Source organism: Hemiscyllium ocellatum, chromosome 22 (assembly GCF_020745735.1).
Source record: "Hemiscyllium ocellatum isolate sHemOce1 chromosome 22, sHemOce1.pat.X.cur, whole genome shotgun sequence".
NCBI lineage: Eukaryota > Metazoa > Chordata > Chondrichthyes > Orectolobiformes > Hemiscylliidae > Hemiscyllium > Hemiscyllium ocellatum.
This window is the reverse complement of record NC_083422.1, coordinates 32,693,535-32,718,753: the sequence shown is the minus strand read 5'-3', so window position 1 is coordinate 32,718,753 and position 25,219 is coordinate 32,693,535. Positions and strand designations below refer to the sequence as shown.

Below are 25,219 nucleotides of genomic sequence, written 5' to 3'. Positions count from 1 at the left end.
TAATCTAAAACTTCTTCATAGTACAGAACTTAAACTTTGTCAAAATGAGAGACAAAATCGAGACCTTTCATCTACTTGCATTTTTCAGATCTCAAATGCAAGAAAACCCGCTCAGAAGTGAATCAACAAATGTGAAAGTGAAGTAGCCCATGACTGCCTTAGTGTAAAGGATGGGGCTCCAAGCTGAAGATAAAACCTTGTCGCAATATGATATAGGTCTCCTCCATGGTATGTGACTGCAAGCTTTCTGGAAGGTTTCTTAATGTGTAAATATGCTTCTTGTCCACAAGCCAGTTGAGCCTAGAGTTTCACTACATTCAGATCCTACCTCTATGATGTCCTCTAAATTACACACATTTTTATTGTCGTTGTTTCTTTTGTTCCCGTACTGTCTGAGCTATGTTGCATTTCTTGGTCATCTGAGGGGAGGGAGAACATAAGATGCTGACATCATCTGCAGTGTTTAAATCATAACAGAGGGATGAGGGAAGAGAGGGCCTGAGCAGGAGGATTAGGTATGGCAAAGTATCATCTTTCAATGGCTTCACTAAACTGGCACTGACCACATCCACATCAGTGACCATCCAGTAAATTTCACTTGCCCTTTCTGGGCCTGCTACCTTGTCCTTCAAGAGCGATGGAAGCATGCCAATGAATATCCTGCAAACTATGTGGGCATTCTCACTCTCAGTGTGTGCTTGAAAGTATGAGGTTTGCAGCAGCATTAACAGTGTAACAGTGTGAGGAAACATGCAAGTGTCAGTTAGGAGTCCTCATTGTTATACATGGTTGGCAGGGGAAGGATGGTACTGTGGTGAATTGAACAGTGTTTGATGCTAGCTACCTGCCAGCATTCCTTTTTCCTTGTATCTAGAGGGCCCCTGTGGATGCAGGACAAATTCCAGCTTCTTCCACTCCAAGGCAACATTTCAAAATCTAGGAAAACACGCTTTTCAATGTTATGCCATTCATCCCAGTTTCCCAGTTCAGCTTCACTTTGTGCCCAAATCTTAGCAGTTATTGCAGCTGCAATACATCTCCCTTTTAATAATGAAGGATAGCTTTAATGAATGCTAGAAAAGTTGATTTTGGGCTCCCTGGTGATATGTGCAGCCAATGAACGGAGACCATTCAGTTGCGTGAGAACATCAAAAAGTTGGCCTGAGAACCAAAAATGTTAATCACTGCACTTAATTGGCCCTTGTCTGTTTTAGGGACCTATCCAATTTAACTCCTCAAATGATTTCAGAAGTATCTACTTATTACATTGATTTCTCTTATTTTATATATATAAAACACTCCTGATTTAATAATGCGTAGTGCACTTCACAGCTTGAGATAAAATAATGACTTAAAGCACTTCACAATCTTTGCCCTGTGCTGACTTTTCTATGCTGCAATCAAAATTTTCTATATTTCTAAATTTCTATGGTGGTATAGAACTTAAACTTTATCAAAATGAGAAACAAAATCAAAGCCTTTCATCTATTAGCACTTGTCGGTTCTAAAAAGAAAGAAAACCACCACAGAAGAGTATCAACAACTTGCACAGTATGAGAAGAGGCTTCTGATTGGATGGACTACAGTTGGCATGGAGATGCAGTAGAAACAGTTAACTATCACAGTTAAGTAATTAAACTCAAATCAGTAAATAATATGCAATGTCTGTGCATTCTTTTTGCCTTCATAGAACGATGTGAATAAATGTAACTTCTGGAACATAAAAATGAATTAAAGTCCAAATGATTACCTTAAATTGGTTATTAAAATCTACGCTTTGTTCTGTTTAGCATGAATTGGTTAAGTGATTAAGAGGTTGCTGCATGTAGGTTTTGGTCTGTGTTTTCCACTCACACAGTGAAGGATCCCTTTATTTTTATGAAAACCATGCATGAGCCACGCAATAATTCTAATAACATTTCACTGTGCTCTTTTGACATTGCTATTTTTGAAGATTCCACTCAAGATTCCACTCACTTTTTCTAGTTCACTGTACCATGGCAATCTATAGGTCCCATCAGTTTTTGAACTTGTTTTCACTGAGTCATAAGTTTTGCAACTGTGTGGTTCAGTTCATTTTCAACATAGTGCATACCAGGGGTACCCTGCTAGACCCAGCTCTTGCTAATATATTTGTGAGTTTCCGTGAGATGTGTGTCTTCAATAGAAGGACTACTAATCCCCTACCTAATACATAAATGTTACATTTCAATCTGTAACTGCATATAGGAATTACCTTCCCTAGTTTAATAGACGCCATCCTGTGCTCAAAACCACCTTTGAAATATAGCAGTCAAATCGAGTTGCCCTGACTGATCAATGTTCAAGGTTAGAGTTTAATCAGTGAGCAAAGACAGTTAACTGTTTCTGCTCCATCTTAATGCCAACAATTCTTCAAGCAGTCAACACGCTTTCCTTATACTCACAAATTGTTGCTGCCTTTCCAAGTTGGTTTTCTTGTGTTTTAGTCCTGATGAATGCAGGATGAAATGTTTTAACTTCATGTCTCATTTCAGCAATGTATATTTGAAAGCCAAGCAACCATCAAATTCTACATTACCAATAGGCCGTACAATATGTATACTGACAAACATTGCTTTCTTAATATCTTGCGATAGTTATTACATTTTGAAGCTTTTCATCTTTTACTAAGTTATCTATAAATATTTTTGGGTAAAATAGTTTTTAAAATAGCTACAGCCTGATGGCGAAGTGGGATTCACTGGTTGTTTTTCAAATGAGCTCACACAGTTTCAATGGCACAGAGGGTGTGCTTTTGTGGTGTACTGTTCTAGAATTCAATAACTTTTCAGGGAAAGAAAATAATTTCTGAAAAGCCTTTACATTAAGAAGTGTGTGTTTAATTTATTGCTCTTGGTCCTACAGAAGGATCTTGGGCCACTGTTGTTCCCGCACCCACTTTCTAGATCACCCACTGTTTACAGTGGTTGCCAGCTAGCAAGGCCAATATGAACCAACCTTAACCCTAGTCCTAACCTACTGCAAACATTAGGGTGCCACGAGGTGGTCACAGCTTGACCGTTGCAATGTAAATGAGTACAGGGCCTCAAATTCACGGCTTCAGGTACAAGTATTTCCCAAAGTCAAAGTCATCCTCCTTTCACTGAAGTATTTTGTTATCTTGCTTTTTCCTTTAACTATGTTTTCTTTATTATTTGTGGAAATCTATATTGAATTATGGAAAATCATGCTATTTTTATATTCTCCTCACTTAATATTTCACTATGTTAGAGAATTTTCATCTAAAATCTGTTTTTTTTCTGTCTTGAAGAATGGCAGCTGGCAGTTGAAAATTAGAGGGAGGGTGATACCCTACAAGCAACAAAATGAACAGAACGCCCATTTGGAATCCACTGCTTACCAATGCCACTAAAGTAATGTAACTTCTAGCCACCAAACACCTCTCTTGGTTAGTTCGTATGGTTATGCCAATGCCAGTGGTTTGAAGATTGGCCTAAATGTGATGTATAATGAAGTTTAACTATTATTACATGATTGATCATATTGAGCAATTAAATAACAAGTGCAGTTATTTACAGAGTGTTCAGTAATTGCTAATGCTGGTCAGTATGTAAGAAATATTATTCTTTATTGGATGTTTACAGACTGAGAGTTCCATTGATCCTTTCTAGTGGAAAAGACACAACAGAAAATCTGCCAACTGGATTGGGCAGCAGCTGGCATGGGGACAATGTCACTGAGCTATTAGTTCTCAGGCCCAAGCGAAATCCCTGAGGATGTTAGTTCAAAATCCCACCATGGCAGCAGGTGGGATTTACATTTGATTAATAACATTTGGAACATGTCTTCCTTCCCAGCAGGCAGAAAAGTGAGCATTGGTAGTGACTGACATGGTGTCTGAATTTAAGGAGCCATGTGAATCCCCTTTCCAGGAGGAATTGAGTTACCTGACCCATTACTGGTTCTCTTACTTCAGCAACAATATAGCCTTGAAAATTCCCCTCTGGATGCCTAATAGGTTTGAGCTGAAAGGAAATCTTAAAGTACTTTGGCTTCATGTACAGACCCCTGATTTGTTGCTCATACTCAGGACAATCAATGTTTTTGCCATCCCTCACCAGATTAAGATTTCTCAAAATGATTTAACTAGAACAGAATTCCAATGGATGTAAGTGTTAACCCACAATGGATCCCCTTTCCCAGACAGAATTTTATTGTGTTTGTCCAGCCCCATGAATTTCACATACATAAATTTGTCACAATCAGTTTGTCTGTATATTGTAATATCTCAGGGTTGGCAAAATGCATTTCCAACAGAGTTGAACATATTGTCAAAAATCATGTAAATTTTCACATGTAACGAAAAGCCCTTTGGACTGGCTGCTGTTTTCAACTGCAGTGCTGTACACTCACACTTCACTACTTAGCCAAAGCTTCTCATGTCAGGTTGTTCACAGCAACATTCCATTCACAAGAGGATCATATCCGATGCTGATGGATTTGTGCATGCTCCATAAAGAAAATGATTTATATGTGCGAAAGGATTGGTGCATTTTTCTCCGCACTGGACGTCTGTAATCACACGTCTAAATGAAAGATATGCAACAGCTGTAGACATCTGTATGAAAAGTAACGTCATTGTTCCTCCTTTTATTTGACAGTAGAATTGATAAATGCTATTTTTGGTGGGACTTAAAAATGTAAGCTATTTTAAACTATTTATCGATTATAAATATGCAACTATATTAAGAGTATAAAGTAAAGCGAGAGAGAGAGAGAGTGAGAAAATACAAGTCTATTTTTGACTTATACCCACGTTTAAAAATTTTTAAGTATTTTAAAGTTATCATTCTGTATAGTCAAACGGATTCAGTAAGGTGCTTTGATTAACATGTGACTATCAATTTTTAACATGTATTTATTTTGTCAGCATATGTGAATTAAAATTTGACCCACTGAGCAAAGCTATAGCATTCTGTATGGCTTGTGAAAGGAGCTGTATCTATGGGCTGCCTCAAGACATTGGTGCAACTCAAAAAGCTCCTGTCCAAGACAAGTCAGAATCAAAAAGTGTTACACTGGAAAAGCGCAGCAGGTGAGGCAGTATCCGAGGAGCTGGACAGTCGATGTTTCGGGCATAAGCCCTTCATCAGGAATGTGTAGGGGGAAGGCAGCTGAGAGATAAACAGAGGGATGGGGCTGGGGGGGGGGGGGAGGTGGGATGGAAGGCGATAGGTGGATGCAGGTGGGAGATAATTGTGATAGGTCGGTCAGGAAGATGGAGTGGATAGGTGGGAAGGAAGATGGACAGGTAAGACAGGTCAGGATGGCGATGCAGTTGGAGGATTGGATCTGGGATGAGGTGAGGGGAGGGGAGATTTGGAAACTAGTGAAGCCAATGTTGATGCTGTGTGGCTGAAGGGTCCCAAGGTGGAAGTTGAGGCATTCTTCGTCCAGTTGTTGTATTGTTTTGATTTGCTGGTGGAGGAGGCCCAGGACTTACATGTCCTTGGGAGAGTGGGGTGTGGGGGGTGGGGAACGGGGGGTTAAATTGGTTGTCTCCAGGGTAGTGGGGTTGTTTGGTGCAGGTATCCCAGAGATGTTCTCTGAAATGCTCTGCGAGGTGGCACCCTCTTGATCCATCCTACCTGTCCATTTTCCTTCCCACCTGTGCTCGCCACCCTCTCTCATGCCCTCTCACAATTTCTTCTCACCTGCAACCACTATTCCTCCTTACCTACCTTCCCTCCAGCCCACCTCCACCCCTCTGTTTATCTCTCATCCCCATTCCCCTCCACATTTCTCATGAAGGGTTTATGCCTGAAGTGCCAACTCGCCTGCTCCTCCAATGGGCAGCATGGTGGCTCAGTGGTTAGCACTGCTGCCTCAGAGCACTAGGGTCTTTGGTTCGATTCCGGCCTTGGGCAACTGCCTGTGTAGAGTTTGCACATTCTCCCTGTGTCTGTGTGGGTTTCCTCTGGGTGCTCCAGTTTTCTCCCACAGTCCAAAGATGTGTAGGTCAGGTGAATTGGCTGTGCTAAGTGCTTTACTCAGAGGGAAATGGGTCTGGGTGGGTTACTCTTTAGAGGGTCAGTGGGGACTGGTTGGGCCAAAGAGTCTGTTTCCATATTGTAGGTAATCTAAAAATTGCTGCCTGACCTGTTGTTCTTTTCCAGTGCCACACTTTATGACACTGACTTCTCCAGTGTCTGCTGTCCTCACTTTCTCCTGTTCAAGAGAAAGCAAATTAATGCCAAGACATTCCTTAAAACTGCAATATTTATTCATTTTCTGTGACATTTATGAGTATGTTTGAAAATCTGGGATATTATAAAAACCATTTTGATCCAATTCAGTTACTGCAAATATTCCATTACTCGTATTCATTCTAATTGGATGAAATTGTAATATAGCAACCTATTCAGTGAATTTAAAGCAGCCACTTTCATGTATATATGCATATAAGTCATTGTTTGATGAGTCTTAAGATAGTAAAGCTGAAAGACAATATTTTACTGGATAATATTTTCAGGTGCACTGAGGGACTAGTCCTTGTAAACAGAAAATTACCTGCTTTCATGATGAGCCTGAAGAGATTTTGTCATATTTCGTTGAAATGGTCACCAGCTAAATAAAACAGAGCGCCAAACTTAGCAACTGCACTGATTTGAAGGTTCAAAGTTAAATGGCCTTGAAAAGGCAACAGTAGTTGCAGGTGAGAGGAAACTATGATAGGTTGATGGGGAGGGTGGAGTGGATAGGTGGGAAGGAAGATAGGTAGGACAGGTTAAGAGGGCACCAACTCGCAGAATGTTTCAGAGAATATCTCTGAGACACCCACACCAAACAAACCCACCACCCTTTGGCCGACCACTTCAACCCCACATCCCAATCCCTGAAGGACATGCAAGTTCTCAGTCTCCTCTGCCACCAAATCAAATTGATCTGACAACTGGAGGAAGAACTAGGTAAAAGAACACCTCATCTTTCACTCTTGGAATCCTTCAAGCACACGACATCAATATTAACTTCACTGGTTTCCAAACCTCAGCGCCCCCACCTAATTCCAGATCCAGCTGCTTAGTTCTAGAATTGCAAAGTAATGTGCTAGAATCATGAATTCCTCTTTCTTCCCTACATTTTTTTACATTGTCTCCCACTTTCACTGCTTCCCAGTTGTGCTGCATTATCAATTTCTGAGCTCTTTCCTTCTGTAGCATTGCCTCCTTCAGTAGGACTGTCACGGGATCCATTACTTCTTCATGAAAAGACTCGATTCCTCTGTGGAATTTTACCTGATTATATTATATTGTATAAGATTAAGCTTAACAACAATGATGCTATTAACTCGTTAAGTGTCATGGGATCCGTCTACTTCTTCATGAAAAGACTCGATTCTTCTGTGGAATTTTACCTGATTATATTATATTGTATAAGATTAAGCTTAATAGCAATGATGCTATTAACTCGTTAAGTGTCATGGGATTCGTCTACTTCTTCATGAAAAGACTCAATTCTTCTGTGGAATTTTACCTGATTATATTAGATTGTAGCAACAATGATACTATTAACTCTTTATTGTATTTTAGCCTAGCAACAATTAAGTATAACTATGACTACGTGGCAGCTGCTCTTTACCAGCTACTTATCAGCTACTTATTGTTTTCTCAGCTAATTAAGTGTTTAACGCGACCTTTAAACAATGCTGACCGAGGCACAGTTTGAGATTCCAGTTCTTTAAACAAATGATGTAATTGCTTAACTTAGACTGTAAGGGATAAAAGCAGAGCTAAAACAGACAGAACTCACTCTTGTCTTGAAACACAGACAATGAGTCACCCAACCATCTCGGCTTAACTGCAGATCCTCTGAACCACCAGGCTTGCAGAAAAGACACATTTGTGCAAAATACAGACTGATCGGATGAAGCATACGGACGGCTAAGAGCTTGCTGAAATACGCCTGCCTAAAAGATTCTCGGTTGAGGCACTGCATTCTAACCTGAAGAAGATACAATCTGAACCAACTAGCTGAAACACGCTAGTCTAAGAAGATCCCATTTGGGACACTCAGGTATTAAGCTCTGCTTTTATCCTAGGTATCTTTTAAGAACATTCAAAAAGGCTGTAACAATTGTGATTAACTGAAAACATCTGATTGTGAGTATTCAAGTTATTATATTGATAAATTTCTATTATATTTTGCACCACACACTTCGTATTCGCCGAACCTTTATTTGATAAGATATGTTTACCTTTGTGTTGGTATGTTAAGTCTAGAACTTAGCTGAGAAGGCATTAGGATTGACTTAAAGTGAATCCCTCTCACTCCTAGGTGAAAGGATAAACTGAAGGGACCTAGAGACCTGCGATAAACCCAGCCGAGTTTGTAGCTATCAGGACCATACAGTCAATAGGGACCACTGGTAAACTTGACAGGTAACGGCCTCAGGTATAAGCCCGAGGTACTGTAGTTTAATCCGGTAGTAACCCATACCTATTGAGGATATCCACCTGAATAACATAACAGGACTTAACACTAAACAAGGCCCTGCATTTTTCCATGATCATCAAATGCATACTTACATTTGTATTTACCTATTGACAACACGTGGTCACATGGAGTTGGATTTTATGCTCCACTGTGTGCAAATGTGAAGGTGGCAAACATGCAGGAGTGTCAAATTGCTTATCTTCTGTGGAATGCTGTGCAGATGGTAAGGGTCAGTGACTGTACTCTGTCCAGAGGTGGAGCTCAGAATGTCATGTCACACCATCTATCACTTCTGCAGTGCAACAGCTTCTTCCTTGGGAGCCAAGGAAAGGCTTTAAGTTCAGGATTCAATGTTGTTCTTGTCTAGGGTTTCATCCCAGAACTGTCCAGACAGAGGATGCTGTTTGATTCTCAGATTCTCTGCAGTAAGCAACTGGAGTATGCATCAAGGCTATTGGTGAATGATTGAGATCCATGAGCATCACAGCACTGTGCTGATTAAAAAAATGAGGTCGTAATGCAGACAGAACAGCACCTTCAGCAGCAGCAATAGCCGAAACAACTCCTTTGTGAATGCTGTTCAATGGAACTAAACTGCATGAAATCATCGTTCATTGACCATAAATACTTCGATACTCAGAGGGCAGCATCCCCTGTATAATCCCAACTGCAACTGCAGCTTTTTGGTTTGATCTCTCGACAAAGTTAATTTGATTTAATAAAAGTTAAGGTTACAGATGGATACAAACCTTCACAACATCTGATGTTCCCACTTTCAATGCTGACAAAGTTTCCAGGGAGCTATGGACAAGCTAGCTATCAGTCAGACAGGGTAGGACATGGTGTTGGTGGAAGGATGCTTGTCTCTCTGCCTTTCTTCTTGTAGCTGCAGCTGAAATGATGTTCACTCACAAGGTGAATGATGAAAACTAATGATGTAGTTACAACAAACTTTCACCCCTGCTACCAATCTGACCGGCAAGGTCTTCTTCCTCTCCTTTCCTGTAAGTTGAAATGCAATCTCAGGTTCTGCAGCTGAGCTGGTGGGAAGCTCCCTTACATTGGCCACTGCGGACCTTAGAGATTTGGGTGGATGACCTCAGGACGTAATTGTAGCTAGAGGGCTCAATTATGCTGAGCCTGTCTAGTGCATGTTCACTCTCTTCAGCTCGGTGTCCCACAGGTTTGAAGGTGGCAGACAGTTGGAAGGGGAAGTGCTGAAAAAGCACAGCAGGTCAGGCTGCATCTGAGAAGCAGGAGGATCGATGCTGCAGGCATAAACTCTTCATGAGGAATAAAGAGCTCATTCTGATGAAGGGCTTATGCCCAAAACATCGATTTTCCTGCTCCTCGGACATTGCCTGACTTGCCATGCCTTCCCAGCCCCACACTTTTGACTCTGTTTGCTAGCATCTGTAGTCCTCACTTTCCCCTAGTTAGAAGAGGAAAGTCCAGCCATCATTGGACTCTCTGAGACAATATTTCTGGCAGGTCCTTTCTATGGTTCTTCTTCTAGATAGTGTCTACTGGCATTGCCCTGCTTTGTGAGGAAGGCGCACCTGGGAGGAGTGTAGGGTCCCTCGATCCCCGATCACCTTGTTGTTGGTGCTGAGCATCAGTGGTGAGAAAAATGGAGTTCAGATCTGTGTGTATATTCAGCAAACATGGACTGCGCTGGACATGGCTCTCCAAGGCAGCTACCAACCTATCCTTGCAGTCAGCCAGATGTTTGCATGCTGGATGCAGCACATTACAAACAACACTGGTGGTCCCCTCCAACATTCAAGTCAGTTTCCCCAGTGTCTCCCACACACCTGCCTGCTGCCCCTGTGTCTGCCCATGCATTTGGATGACATTCATAATGGCTGACATTTGTGGGGTCTTCTCCTAAGTGCCAGTGTCCTTGGGTGTTTCTTCCTAGACCAGCTGCAGAGACATGATGGTAGATGTACTCACCAGAATGTGCTCCTGCCTCTACTCTAGTTATCATATTTGTCAAGCTCTCAGTCAGTCTCTGAACTGACAGAGGGTTCAGGAGGCTGCCTTGCCCCTGCATTCTCTGAGGGTGTTCAGAACTGCGGGAGGAGATGGTGTCTTGTGGAGCAGTTCTCTTTAGGGAGGAGACTTTATAACTGCTTTTAGGAGAGAAATGAGAGAATGAGTTGCATGAAAGAGATAGAAGTTTAGGCAAATTAAGAGAAAGTTTATAAGGGTGGTGAAGAAAGAGTAGTGCAGCACCTGACAATGAATCTTGCTTAGCTGCCCAGAAATTGAGGATTTGATATCTCCATAGAGGTAGTCAGTATGCTCTCCTACCATGCCATAGTTCTTCTCTTTGTAGGAGATGAGGGGATGAATATTGGGCATCCTACCACCTGTCTGCCTTTCTCCATATTATTATGTTCCCATTTTTTCTGGAATGAGTCTAAGAGAAGGATTGAATGAGATGAAAATGAGTGGCCCCAGCCATTGGTATAGTGGGAAAAGGTGGTGAGATATCCTAAATAAGTCAGTGAATGGAGACGTTCCAGGCAGACTAATAGACGAATGACCTTGGTGAAATATGTGTGTAGCAGCAAAAATAGAATGGGAGGTAGCAGACAGTAGACAATGAGACTTTCCCTCATGCAATACAGAAGGTCATTAACTTCTTGTGACATTGGTGAGAATTTCTCCAGATTATGGACTCCGTGCTGACTCATGTGGCAAGTTCAGACCAGACTGGTAATATCTGGTGGCAATGTCTCCCCCGGGGTCTTGAGGAGAGAAGATTGTCCTCTTCTGCACCATTTCATCCATCAAGGCCTTTGGTTCGCTGTTAGCAAAGCCAGGAGTTAACGCATCTTTCTCAGTCAGCTCTAAGGAGATTATTCACACACGGGAAACATGAAGGTCAACTCTTAACTGACAGCACTTCACCTGATGGACAGCCTTACTTTCAGAATAGCACCAGCGCTGGGAATCTGGGAGGTCCAGTGGCAATGCATGATTCTGTTGCTGTTGAGTACAAGATGGCATGAGCAGGGTACAAGAGAGGCATGGTGGGATGTGAATGTGGTGAGAATTGGAGAACAGTATGAGAAATCTTGCTGGAGCTCACAGAGACAAACCCTTCATGAGACTCCCTGAACTTGACACTTAGCCAATTGTTGCTAAAATTCAGCCCTGTGTGTCCTCCTCAAGGCTTGTTTTCTTGCCTAACTTTGCATCATCAGCAGAATTAGATGTTTTACTGATATGGACTGTAAAGCATTAATCTTCACTGCACCTTGCTAGTTATAACCAGAAAATTATTCCAGCTGTTCCTATTGTTTCATGCCCATTAAAAAGCACTCAAAGTATGCTAATATATTACCCATAATTGTAAGATGTTTTATAATAACTTTGTGTCATAATCTATCATCTGTTATTGTTTGCTGCCTTAATTAGTTGATAACCTAAAGTCATTTACAATTTAAACCAGACTATTATGATTGGTCCCTTCCAAATGTCGATAATTATGTTACATAATTTCTAGCTTTCATCTTGAATGCTTTGTAACATTTACTATCAATAATATTGGAATCATGTTTTAGAAATATTCTGAGAAAATATTGTGGATTAACAAAAATCTTCCTATACTCAGAATGAATCAAATATTTAAGGTCAAACCATTTCAAATATTTAAAATAGTTGGCCAATTTTACTTTGTCTCTGAGAGCAAGTGAACAAAGTGATTACAGCCTATACTCTTACTGCAGTCTATTTTCTTATTTATCACCCAGTCAGTTTACTACTACAGCATAACCATGCATCAGGCTACAAACAAGTCTGCTTCAGACTCACTACTGAGACTCAGGTATCATCTGCACTGGTGAGGGATAGCTGGCCAAGCTTTAATTGGCCAAGCTCACTCACTCAGCTGTGTGCATTCTTTTTCTCTGAACTTCAAGCTCAAAATACTATTTTTGTGATGATTATTCCTAGCTTACTATTTTCAAGGTCTTCTATACACTTAACCTTTGCATATTTTCTCTTGTTTTTCCAGAAAATTTGACTCCTACCGAGACCCTTGTGACTTGGAGAGCATCCATCCAATGGTGTTATAGAGAAGATACATCTGTTGCATTGCCTTCCTTCTGTCTTTAATTTAGCACATTAGATAACCACAAAGGTCAAGCAGCCCTTATCAGCAAATGCCTCCTTAATGAGCAATGCCTGGCTCTGCCTTGCACGTTCATTATGGCTCCTGTAAAGTTGGACACTTTTCCATTCCTCGTTGTAGAAATTTATTTGTTAACCATCCTAAAATAAGAAGTAGCCATAAAGCTATTTAGTCATTTGTTGAATAACAGTTTGTAAAATAATATTTCCTTAATTATACATAGAGGAAAACATGTTTGAGCAAACGCTCGGAATAAACCATGTGTAAACTACAGGTACTGTGTGAGCTTAAAATACCTTAGCATTCAGACTACTCATCATTGTTGACATATCTAATGTACTTGCAAATTGCCTAACTAAGAAGCACTAAGTCAATAGTACAACCATACTGCTGCACAATCCAGGTTCAACACCTGGGGAATTCAACCATTTCATTGTTGAAATATAGGTCTAAATATTAAAATTTGGAGATCAGAAAGGCTTACACTGACTCTGCATCCATTCTTGATAAATGTGAAGTTCTATTTGTATCAGATTCTAGAGAACCCTCAGCCAAACCACAAGTGACAGGATTTAGAAAATGTTCAATAAAGTATAATTCCTTTGCAGTTTGAAATAACTGGAGTTATTAATTTTCTTTTGGAGAGGAACTTACATAATGTCAAGTGGTAGACCCAAGGGAGCTAGAATTAGATTGATACCAGTAATGTTTTAATGATACTTAGCACAGCGAAGTGATACAAAACAGTCTTTAGGAACATCCAAAACATGCTCAGCAATATTCACTTCCCGTTGTTTCCTGTGCCACATTTCTACAAATGTCGACATGATAACTTTATTTATGATGCACAGTAAGGTTCTGACTTATTCACATGAGCTTCTATCAGTTTCTACAGATTAAGATTGCTCAGAATATTCCAATCTTAGAATCATCCAGTAAGGAGGCCTATTATATGTATGCCAACTTTTTAAACAAATTATCCAATTAGTTCCTCCCCCTCTGTTATTTCCTGGCACTGATTTTTCATTTCCCTTTTGCAAGTATGCATCAAATTCACTTCTGATGGTTCCTATTGACTCTGCTTCCAGGCAGTGCATTCCGGATTACATCAACTTGATACACAAAGATATATAAAACATTTTTTAGTGGTTTTGGAAATCATGTTTTTAAAAGTTTCAATTTTTAAAAAAAACTTTATTAATGTCCAATTAATCACATCATTGGGTTTGTTAATGCATTTCTTTCAGGTTAAGAAGAAATAGGTGGTAACTTTTAGTTTTCTGATCACATACATATGTCTATGAGAGAAGGAAAGCCTGTAACAATGGGGGTGGGAAGAACTATCAGACTGAATCATCAATAAACTTGATGTAATTGTGGTCCATGATGCAATTGTGGTCCATGAAGTAATGATACAAGATTGATACAAACATATGAGAGATCTGTTGAATTGATCAGGAAATGTATTAAAGAAAAAGAGAGATCCTATAAAGTGGCCAAGAGCAGTGGGAAATCAGAAGATTGGGAAGGCTACAAAAACAAACAGAGGATAACAAAGAGAGAAATAAGGAAGGAGAGGATCAAATATGAAGGTAGGCTAGTCAGTAATATTAGAAATGATAGTAAAAGTTTCTTTCAATACATAAGAAACAAACGACAGGCAAAATTAGACATTGGGCCACTTCAAACGGATGCTGGAAGCCTAGTGATGGGAGATAAGGAAATAGCAGGAGAACTTAATAAGTACTTTGCATCAGTCTTCACAGTGGAAGACATGAGTAATATCCCAACAATTAAAACGAGTCAGGGGGCTGACTTGAGTATGGTTGCCATTACAAAAGAGAAAGTGCTAGAAAAGCTAAAAGGTCTTAAAATTGATAAATCTCCTGGCCCCGATGGGATACACCCTAGAGTTCTGAGAGAGGTGGCTGAGGAAATAGCGGAGGCATTGGTTGAGATCTTTCAAAAGTCACTGGAGTCAGGGAAAGTCCCGGATGATTGGAAGATCGCTGTTGTAACCCCCTTGTTCAAGAAAGGATCAAGACAAAAGATGGAAAATTATAGGCCAATTAGCCTAAACATGGTTGTTTGTAAAATTCTAGAATCCATCATTAAGGATGAGGTTTCTAAATTCTTGGAAGAGCAGAGTCAGATTAGAACAAGTCAACATGGATTTAGTAAGGGGAGGTCGTGTCTGACAAACCTGTTGGAATTCTTTGAAGAGGTGACAAGTAGATTAGACCAGGGAAACCCAGTGGATGTGGTCTATCTAGACTTCCAAAAGGCCTTTGATAAGGTGCCACACGGGAGGCTGCTGAGCAAGGTGAGGGCCCATGGTGTTTGAGGTGAGTTACTGGTATGGATTGAGGATTGGCTGTCTGACAGAAGACAGAGATTTGGGATAAAAGGTTCTTTTTCGGAATGGCAACCGGTGACAAGTGGTGTCCTGCAGGGTTCAGTGTTGGGGCCGCAGCTGTTCAAATTATATATTAATGATCTAGATGAAGGGACTGGAGGCATTCTAGTGAAGTTTGCTGATGATACGAAGTTAGATGGACAGGCGGGTAGTACTGAGGAAGTGGGGAGGCTACCGAAGGATCTAGACAGTTTTGGAGAGTGGTCCAGGAAATGGCTGATGGAATTCAATGCGAGCAAATGCGACTTTGGAAAAAAGAATAATAGCATAGACTACTTTCTAAATGGTTAGAAAATTTGTAAAGCCAAAGTACAAAGGGATCTGGAGTGCTAGTCGAGGATTCTCTAAAGGTAAACATGCAGGTTGAGTCCGTGATTAAGAAAGCGAATGCAATGTTGTCATTTATCTTAAGAGGGTTGGAATATAAAAGCACTGTTGTGCTACTGAGACTTTATAAAGCTCTGGTTAGGCCCCATTTGGAGTACTGTGTCCAGTTTTGGTCCCCACACCTCAGGAAGGACATACTGGCATTGGAACGTGTCCAGTGGAGATTCACACAGATGATCCCTGGAATGGTTGGTCTAACATACGAGGAATGGCTGAGGATCCTGGGATTGTATTCATTGGAGTTTAGAAGTTTAAGGGGAGATTTAATAGAAACTTACAAGATAATACATGGCTTGGAAAGGGTGGACGCTAGGAAATTGTTTCCGTTAGGTGAGGAGACTAGGACCCGTGGACACAGCCTTAGAATTAGAGGGGGTCAATTCAGAACAGAAATGCGGAAATATTTCTTCAGCCAGAGAGTGGTGGGCCTCTGGAATTCATTGCCGCAGAATGCAGTGGAGGCCGGGATGCTAAATGTCTTCAAGGCAGAGATTGATAGATTCTTGATGTCACGAGGAATTAAGGGCTACGGGGAGAATGCTGGTAAGTGGAGTTGAAATGCCCATCAGCCCATATTGAATGGCGGAGTGGACTCGATGGGCCGAATGGCCTTACTTCCACTCCTATGTCTTATGGTATTATGATCAGACACCTTTGTAATAACCTACAAACGCTCTTTCTTGTATACATTCTTGTATTGATCAATAAACTGTTGCTTGATTTATGTCGAATATATCTAGATATTCCGCATTAATCTTATTTGCTCAGTCTTTTCAGTTTATGATTTAACAAAAACACACGTTTGCCACAGAGTTGAAAAGATCCCCCAATTCCATCTCATATCTTCTTTCATTTTCACAGCAGCAGAGAGTGCAAAATTTACAACCATTCTGACTCAGCCAGAATTTCAAAGTTACAGAATGCATTTTTAATTTAGCACATAGTTTCAGCTGAGCACTTCAGACATAATGGCTGATGGAAAATATTTAATGAAGTAACAAATTAAAATGAAACAAAAAGAATTGCTGGAATAACTCAACAGGTCTAGCAGCACCTATGGAAAGAAAGCAGAGTCAACATTTTGGGTCTGTGTTCCCTCTTTAGAACTGATTGCAATTGCATAAAGGTGGTATATATGCTGAAGACAGCGGTTTGGGGGTGGGGTGTGCAAGCTCTGTAAAGGAGTAAACAATAGGTGGAGATGAAGCCTAGAATGAGAGAACAGTGAATTAAACAGGCAAAGAGGTGGGTAACAGCAAGTTGCAGAGAAAGGAAAGCTAATAGTATGTGTTGGAGAAATTTGCCCAATAAGCTAGAGGTCACAAAACACAGTTTGAAGCGAAATTGACAAACAGTTGTATCAATACGGCGATATCATGGAAGAGAAACTGACTAGGTTGGAACAGTACAGGCAGTCTACCCAGGCAGTCAAGGATTCTCTTCCCAGAGCTGAAAATGAGACCAGTTTTTATAATGATCTTGTACAATAAGGCTAATTAAGAATGGGGAAAATACTTTGTATCTGGAAATGGAGTAATCTCATTGCAAGGATGCTAATTGGAAAATAGTTATTGGATGAATGTCCTGTTCCTTCACACAATGCAACATCCTGACAGTATTGATGGTTCCATTCCTCTTCTCAAGTAGGTGTTAATGTCTCCTCTGAAGTAGTCACTTGCTTCCATTGTCTTGTCCTGGGAGGAGTGCTCTTGCTGGTGCCTTTCTGTCTGACCTGCTCTTTGTGTGGCTTTGGTATTGCTGGATTGTGAAACTGCCTCCGGGGCTTTAGGATAGCTGTGTTGCTCTGTGTTGTTAGTGGGAGCTTGAAGTGTATTCCCTTGCCTGCGAGTGCTGTCTAGTTTGGCTTGTCAGCCTGCTTGGTCCCTGCTGAGACATTCTGGGTGTGTTTTGGTACCGTTGGCCAATTTTGCTTTTGTGGGCCTATCGTGGGTTGGCAGGGCGGCAGGTCTTTTCCCACAATGTAGAACAATTGGTAGGTGAAAATGGATAAGCTGTAGTGAAAGAAGCCCGTGTGATGATATGTGACATATGATGAGTGCTAGTTACTATGGAGTAGAGATCACATGACATTAGCAAACAAACATACTATGTGTTAAGGGCATTTCTCCAAATATTTGCCATAGTCATTGAGAATATGTAAGACTGAGATTGACGGATTCTTGAACAATAAGGAAATTAAGAGATATGGAGATAATATGGGAAAAGTGAGTTGAGTCTGCTGATCAGCTATGATCTTTTTGAATGATGGTGCAGGCTCTGGTAGCCTTACAGGGGGTCTTGCTCCCAGTTTATAGAACATAGAACATAGAACTATAAAACACAGAACAGGCCCTTCGGCCCACGATGTTGTGCCGAACATCTATCCTAGATTAAGCACCCATCCATGTACCTATCCAATTGCCGCTTAAAGGTCGTCAATGATTCTGACTCTACCACTGCCACGGGCAGCACATTCCATGCCCCCACCACTCTCTGGGTAAAGAACCCACCCCAGACATCTCCCCTATACCTTCCACCCTTCACCTTAAATTTATGTCCCCTTGTAATACTCTGTTGTACCCGGGGAAAAGGTTTCTGACTGTCTACTCTATCTATTCCTCTGATCATCTTATAAACCTCTATCAAGTCACCCCTCATCCTTCGCCGTTCCAACGAGAAAAGGCCGAGAACTCTCAACCTGTCCTCATACGACCTATTCTCCATTCCAGGCAACATCCTGGTAAATCTTCTCTGCACCCTCTCCAAAGCTTCCACATCTTTCCTAAAGTGAGGCGACCAGAACTGCACACAGTACTCCAAATGTGGCCTAACCAAAGTCCTGTACAGCTGCAACATCACCTCACGACTCTTGAATTCAATCCCTCTGCTAATGAACGCTAATACACCATAGGCCTTCTTACAAGCTCTATCCACCTGAGTGGCAACTTTCAAAGATCTATGTACATAGACCCCAAGATCCCTCTGTTCCTCCACCTGCCTAAGAACTCTACCGTTAACCCTGTATTCCGCATTCTTATTTATTCTTCCAAAATGGACAACCTCACACTTGGCAGGGTTGAACTCCACTGCCACTCCTCAGCCCAGCTCTGCATCATATCTAAGTCCCTTTGCAGCCGACAACAGCCCTCCTCACTGTCCACAACTCCACCAATCTTCGTATCATCTGCTAATTTACTGACCCACCCTTCGACTCCCTCATCCAAGTCATTAATAAAAATTACAAACAGCAGAGGACCCAGAACTGATCCCTGCGGAACTCCACTTGTAACTGGGCTCCAGACTGAATATTTACCATCTACCACCACTCTCTGACTTCGACCGGTTAGCCAGTTTTCAATCCAGTTGGCCAAGTTTCCCTCTATCCCATGCCTCCTGACTTTCCGCATAAGCCTACCATGGGGAACCTTATCAAATGCCTTACTAAAATCCATGTACACTACATCCACTGCTCTACCCTCATCCACATGCTTAGTCACCTCCTCAAAGAATTCAATAAGACTTGTAAGGTAAGACCTACCCTTCACAAATCCGTGCTGGCTGTCCCTAATCAAGCAGTGTCTTTCCAGATACTCATAAATCCTATCCCTCAGTACCCTTTCCATTACTTTGCCTACCACAGAAGTAAGACTAACTGGCCTGTAATTCCCGGGGTTATCCCTATTCCCTTTTTTGAACAGGGGCACAACATTCGCTACTCTCCAGTCCCCTGGTACCACCCCCGTTGACAGTGAAGACGAAAAGATCATTGCCAACGATACTGCAATTTCCTCTCTTGCTTCCCACATAATCCTAGGATATATATCCCGTCAGGCCCGGGGGACTTGTCTATCCTCAAGTTGTTCAAAAGGTCCAACACATCTTCCTTCCTAACAAGTATCTCTTCTAGCTTACCAGTCCGTTTCACACTCTCCTCTTCAACAATGCGGTCCCTCTCGTTCGTAAATACGGTCCCTCTCGTTCGTAAATACGGTCCCTTAAGTTTGTCTAGTCTCTCTGCATGACAACAGCGCCTAAACGCTGATAGTTATTATTTTTAGTAAATCTACTAAGCACCTAAATTTTCTAAGACTTTAACATGCTTCTTAAGGGTGTTACCCAGAATTTGAATCCAATATCCTAACTGACGATTTCCTAAAGTATCAATAGAAGTTTAACATGGGGTCCTTTTTCAGATGCTAATCTTTCTTAGCTCATTTTCATTAATGGAAATTTTCTGCTTTATTGCTATAAACTAGCTGCTTTGGAAATAGAACAGACAAACAAAAAGCCAGAACTATTGTGTGCCATCAGGAACACAGTATAATTTCATGACCTAGTCTTTTTCTTGAAGTTATTCAAATGTTGCTATTTTGAAATTCAAAGTTGAGCAAAACTGATTATAGTCATTTTCAAACTTAATATTATTCATAAAATGGCTACTATATTTAGTTTTACTGAGGGTGAATATTGCCTTTCCAGGGTCTTTACTTCAATTTGCATTTTTGCAAAATGAATTTGGATCTCAAGGATTAATTGTGATGCTATCCTTTAATTAGCAAATTCTTCCCTTTAACAAAATGTGTCTCTTGAAATGCAATGAAGCAGTAATTTGTGAAAATGTTTCAAAAGGCATCAAATTTCATTCCATTTGATGCTGCTATGAAAATACAATTGGTTCTGCTATACCGTTTCTTCAGCATGAATTGGCTATAATGCAATTGAAGAATTTAGACCATTATTTGTAAAATGCAAACTTTCCTACCTGTATTGACTATAACGCGATTCTGGTCCCATTGTTTTAAATGTGCTGCTAACACATGATTTTCTTATAACTTAGGATTGCATGTGGAAAGGAACTATAACATTATATCTGAACAGACTGTAGCTATTGTCTGCTACACAAATGTAGAAAATACCAATTGTCTGTCAATTCCACTAATGAACCTTCACAGGCCAATTCATCTTTTCAACACATTTAATTTGTGGTCTATGTGGCCTCACATTGGCTGCCATTCAATTAGAATAGTCTAGCAGGATCAATTGTAGTGTATTAAAACCATGCATATGGAGCACTGGGACTGTTGTTGCAAAGTGCAAAGGACTCATTCATTGCAATCAACACCAACATCCTCAAGCACTTTAGCAACTTAAGTTGCATATGGCTTTGTTGATGAAGAGCACTGAGCATAGATCCCTGGATAAGATGAATAAAAGAGCATGTGTTTTGGAATTTCTTTTTTCGACGTGTTTAAAAATAGGTTAAAAAGTGAACGTGATTGGCTTCATAGATGGCCTACTGTCTTTGAGTGCTTTCCATCAGCCTTGAGCACAGAGAAGGCATTAATAAATCATGATTCCAAATGTATCTTTTGTTTTTATGGGACTGGCAGCGTGTAATAATATTTTAAAAAATAACTTGACAACTGGGTGTAGTTAAACTGATGCAGGCACTCAGGAAGTGTGATCAGAGGGTATCCATATTAAATGTACTCTACTTATTAGAGCTGCTGGTGTTTGACAATCTCAGAGGACTCATTGACTTCAGATGTCACTCAAACCAAGTGCTGATTGTTCATTGCATTGAGCCTGGATTTGAACATATGGACTCCAAAACTGAACAATACTGTACTCTCATTAAATTTAGTTTACTTATGTTTGTGTTCATCAAAAAGTGCATAATAATGGTAAATTATAAATGGGTGGTTAAACTCTTGCATCTAATCTACATGTTTCTTCCAAGTTGTATAGTTTATGAACAAAATTGGATGGCAATTGTCAATTATGGAGTGTATTCCTCTCAGAGCAAAGAAATTAACTCAAAACTACCTAGTTCCAGCAAAATACTCATTAGATACAATTGAAACAACATCTCTGCGCTCTCAATATATTGAGTCCCAACATCTTAACTTTCAGTGAAATTGATGTTTTTTTGTTGAATTCATTAAATTAAATCATAGCTATGAACTTGTCTCAGGCAGTTGGTAGCTTATTTCAAAGTTAGGTGATTGTGGCAATCAGATAGAAGCTGAAAATGTGTTGCTGGAAAAGCGCAGCATGTCAGGCAGCATCCAAGGAACAGGAAATTCGATGTTTTGGGCATAAGCCCTTCATCAGGAATGAGGAAAGTGTGTCCAGCAGGCTAAGATAAAAGGTAGGGAGGGACTTGGGAGAGGGGCGATGGAGATGTGATAGGTGGAAGGAGGTCAAGGTGAGGGTGATAGGCCGGAGTGGGGTGATGGCGGAGAGGTCAGGAAGAAGATTGCAGGTTAGGAAGGCGGTGCTGAGTTCGAGGGATTCGACTGAGACAAGTTGGGGGGAGGGGAAATGAGGAAACTGGAGAAATCTGAGTTCATCCCTTGTCGTTGGAGGGTTCCCAGGCGGAAGATGAGGCACTCTTCCTCCAACCGTCGTGTTGTAATGGTCTGGCGATGGAGGAGTCTAAGGACCTGCATGTCCTTGGTGGAGTGGGAGGGGGAGTTAAAGTGTTGAGCCACGAAGTGGTTGGGTTGGTTGGTCCGGGTGTCCCAGAGGTGTTCTCTGAAACATGCCGCAAGTAGGCGGCCTGTCTCCCCAATATAGAGGAGGCCACATCGGGTGCAGCGGATGCAATAGACGATGTATGTGGAGGTGCAGGTGAATTTGTGGCGGATATGGAAGGATCCCTTGGGGCCTTGGAGAGAAGTAAGGGAGGAGGTGTGGGCGCAAGTTTTGCATTTCTTGCGGTTGCAGGGGAAGGTGCCGGGAGTGGAGGTTGGGTTGGTAGGGGGTGTGGACCTGACGAGGGAGTCATGGAGGGAGTGGTCTTTTCGTAACACTGATAGGGGAGGGGAGGGAAATATATCCCTGGTGGTGGGGTCCATTTGGAGGTGGCGGAAATGACGGCGGATGATACGCTGTATACGGAGGTTGGTGGAGTGGTAGGTGAGAACCAGTGGGGTTCTGTCCTGGTGGCAGTTGGAGGGGCAGGGCTCAAGGGCGGAGGAGCGGGAAGTGGAGGAGATGTGGTGGAGGGCATCGTCGATCACGTCTGGGGGGAGTCTGCTGTCCTTGAAGAAGGAGGCCATCTGGGCTGTACGGTATTGGAACTGGTCCTCCTGGGAGCAGATGCGGTGGAGACAAAGGAATTGGGAATATGGGATGGCATTTTTACAGGGGGCAGGGTGGAAGGCGGTGTAATCTAGGTAACTGTGGGAGTCAGTCGGTTTATAGTAGATGTCTGTATTGATTTGGTCGCCCGAGATAGAAATGAAAAGTTCTAGGAAGGGGAGGGAGGAGTCTGAGATGGTCCAGGTGAATTTGAGGTCGGGGTGGAAGGTGTTGGTAAAGTGGATGAACTGTTCAACCTCCTCGTGGGAGCACGAGGCAGCGCCGATACAGTCATCGATGTAGCGGAGGAAAAGGTGGGGAGTGGTGCCAGTGTAGTTGTGGAAGATGGACTGTTCCACATATCCTACAAAGAGGCAGGCATAGTTGGGGCCCATGCGGGTGCCCATGGCAACTCCTTTGGTTTGGAGGAAGTGGGAGGATTGGAACTTGATAGAATCAGATAGAACTTGAGCACTGAGCCCAGGTGGATGCTTACATTCTGTATTCTTCTATCAGGGGATTCACCTTTCAGAGATGCTGCTGGAGAGCATTTCAACTGCTTGCTGTCCATGTTGCATCCATAAAGCAAGTAGCCATGGTTAAAACCTGTCATTGGCTCCATACAGCTCCCTGTCCCTCAGAAATCTCCATTCACGTAGGCCTTTAAATGGACAAAACAAGCATGTGACTGTTTGAATGTAGAATTTGGAGTCCTACATCTATAACATAATCACAAGAAGCCAAGAAGTAGAGCAGAAATAGAGCCCTTACTGTAGCCTGTTCTACCATTCAAGATGATCCTGGGCTTCAACTCTATTTTTACATCCCTCCCTGTATCCCCAGATTTCTTAAGAGACCAAAACACTGTAGCACCACAATTTCCATTTGCAAGGAGAAATGGAATGCCTTGGTAAAACGAGAAATGCTTTTTTAAAATTCATTCACAGGATGTGGACATCACTGTCTAGGCCAGTATTTATTGTCCATCCTTAATAGCCCAGAGAGCAGTTAAGAGTCAACCACATTGCCATGAGTCTGGAGTCATATGTACACCAGACCAGGTAAGGATATCAGTTTCTTCTACTAAAGGCAATTACTAAACCAGATTTTTTTTTTCCCCAATGATCAATATCATTGGATTCTTAGTTCCAGATTTTAAAAATTGAATTCAAATTCCATCCCCTGCCATGTTGATATTTAGAACCAAGTCCCCAGAACTTTACCTGCATCTCTAGATTAATAATCTAGCAATAACACTAGTAGGTCCTTTTGGTCTTTAGAGGCCTAACTGGCAGCTCTGCTGTGCTATTTCCCAAATGGCATGTTTTTTCCAAAGATGTTTGTGAAGCTCTGAGGAGCAAGAGTACTCCTTCATATTCCACAGCTTTAGTCCCATATAGACCCAAATATATATCCATCTACCTTCAACACATTCTCTCCAGCATGAATCTACTTCAAGCAAGACCTACCTGCTTCCAAATGGCATGATTCTCACCCCAAGGAAGGCAGGAAACTGCAGTGGGGCAGCCCTCAGTTTGATGTTTCAAGAGTCTCCACTAGAGGAGATTTTATTCTAGATCTACCCCTCAAGTGTGTCATTATCAGCAAATGGAAGGAAAATTAATTCCTTGTGCTCAGACTGACCTGGTTTCCTGGTATTGGCTGCGCTGAGGTGATTTATTGGACAAAAATGCAGACTTAGGAAAGTCATTGCAGTTTGCTTTTTTGGGAGGTTCTGATGGTTGGCATCATTCAAAGGATCTTTGGGAATTTTATCTGGATTTGTCAACCACCGCCACGTCTTAAAGAGATTGTCAAATTTACAATAATTTGCTGTATTTGAAAGAGTTTGGGATTTTTAAAACTAGTTTATCAAGATGTTACGGGAAGGAAGAGTAGGTGGGACAACTCAGGAAATTTGTGAAAATTAGCCCCAACAATCCCCTGTTCACTGATTTCATGCCAACTCCTGATTTAACAGAAGTGTGTTTCTGAGGGCACCTAGTTTTGGAAAGGCAGATCTGACTTTACAACATGGGAATGCAGTTCCACTCCCTAATAATTTGACAGTGATTTTGGGCTCATGGTTAGCCTAGCAGTTAATGGGATGTAGGAGAAGCCAGAAAAAGTAAATTTTCTGTCATAATCTGTCTGTCGCTGTCTCCACCACATCCAGGAAACTGAAACACTCATGGTTTCCTCGTTGGTTCCAACCCTGCTAGCAGCCTGCACATTCATTCCCAATTGTGGGAGTCTGTCAATCTGGCCAGCATCCTGCAAGCAATAGAGTAAAACGTTAAGAATTAGATCCCACAATTATATACATCATGATGCCATAGAGTCATGACATTTCTGGATTTGTCTCCATAAACACATGCCCCATCACCCTACAAGAATATTGGGTTCTATAAAAATGCTCGGCAAAGACGTTCCATGAATTTTTATCCAATCTTTCCATGCAAGTTTAAAACTCACAGATAAACACTGGAGACAGCTGCTTTTAGTCATCAGCACTGCTTTGTTGGGAGTTCTGCCAATCTCCCAGCAATGTTACAGTGGAAGATCAGGAAAAACCTTTTGAAAATTCCAGACGCGAGTCTTTATTTTCCTTTTTTGTAACTTTAATGTTCAGTTAGCTATTGTGTGTGACTTCTTTCAAGCATTCCGAGACACGACAGCTTAAGGACAACAGGAAATGAAGCAGAAAAGCC

The 25,219-nt window shown here is 41.5% G+C and overlaps 1 long non-coding RNA gene across 1 annotated transcript; it reads left to right on the top strand.

Moving 5' to 3' along the window:
• The first annotated feature begins 143 nt into the window (after positions 1-143).
• On the top strand, positions 144-12,750 carry LOC132826470 (uncharacterized). The gene is made up of 3 exons (XR_009645882.1): positions 144-228; positions 3,293-3,430; positions 12,503-12,750. It is a non-coding gene; the product is annotated as an uncharacterized LOC132826470 (long non-coding RNA).
• Positions 12,751-25,219: the final 12,469 nt, after the last annotated feature.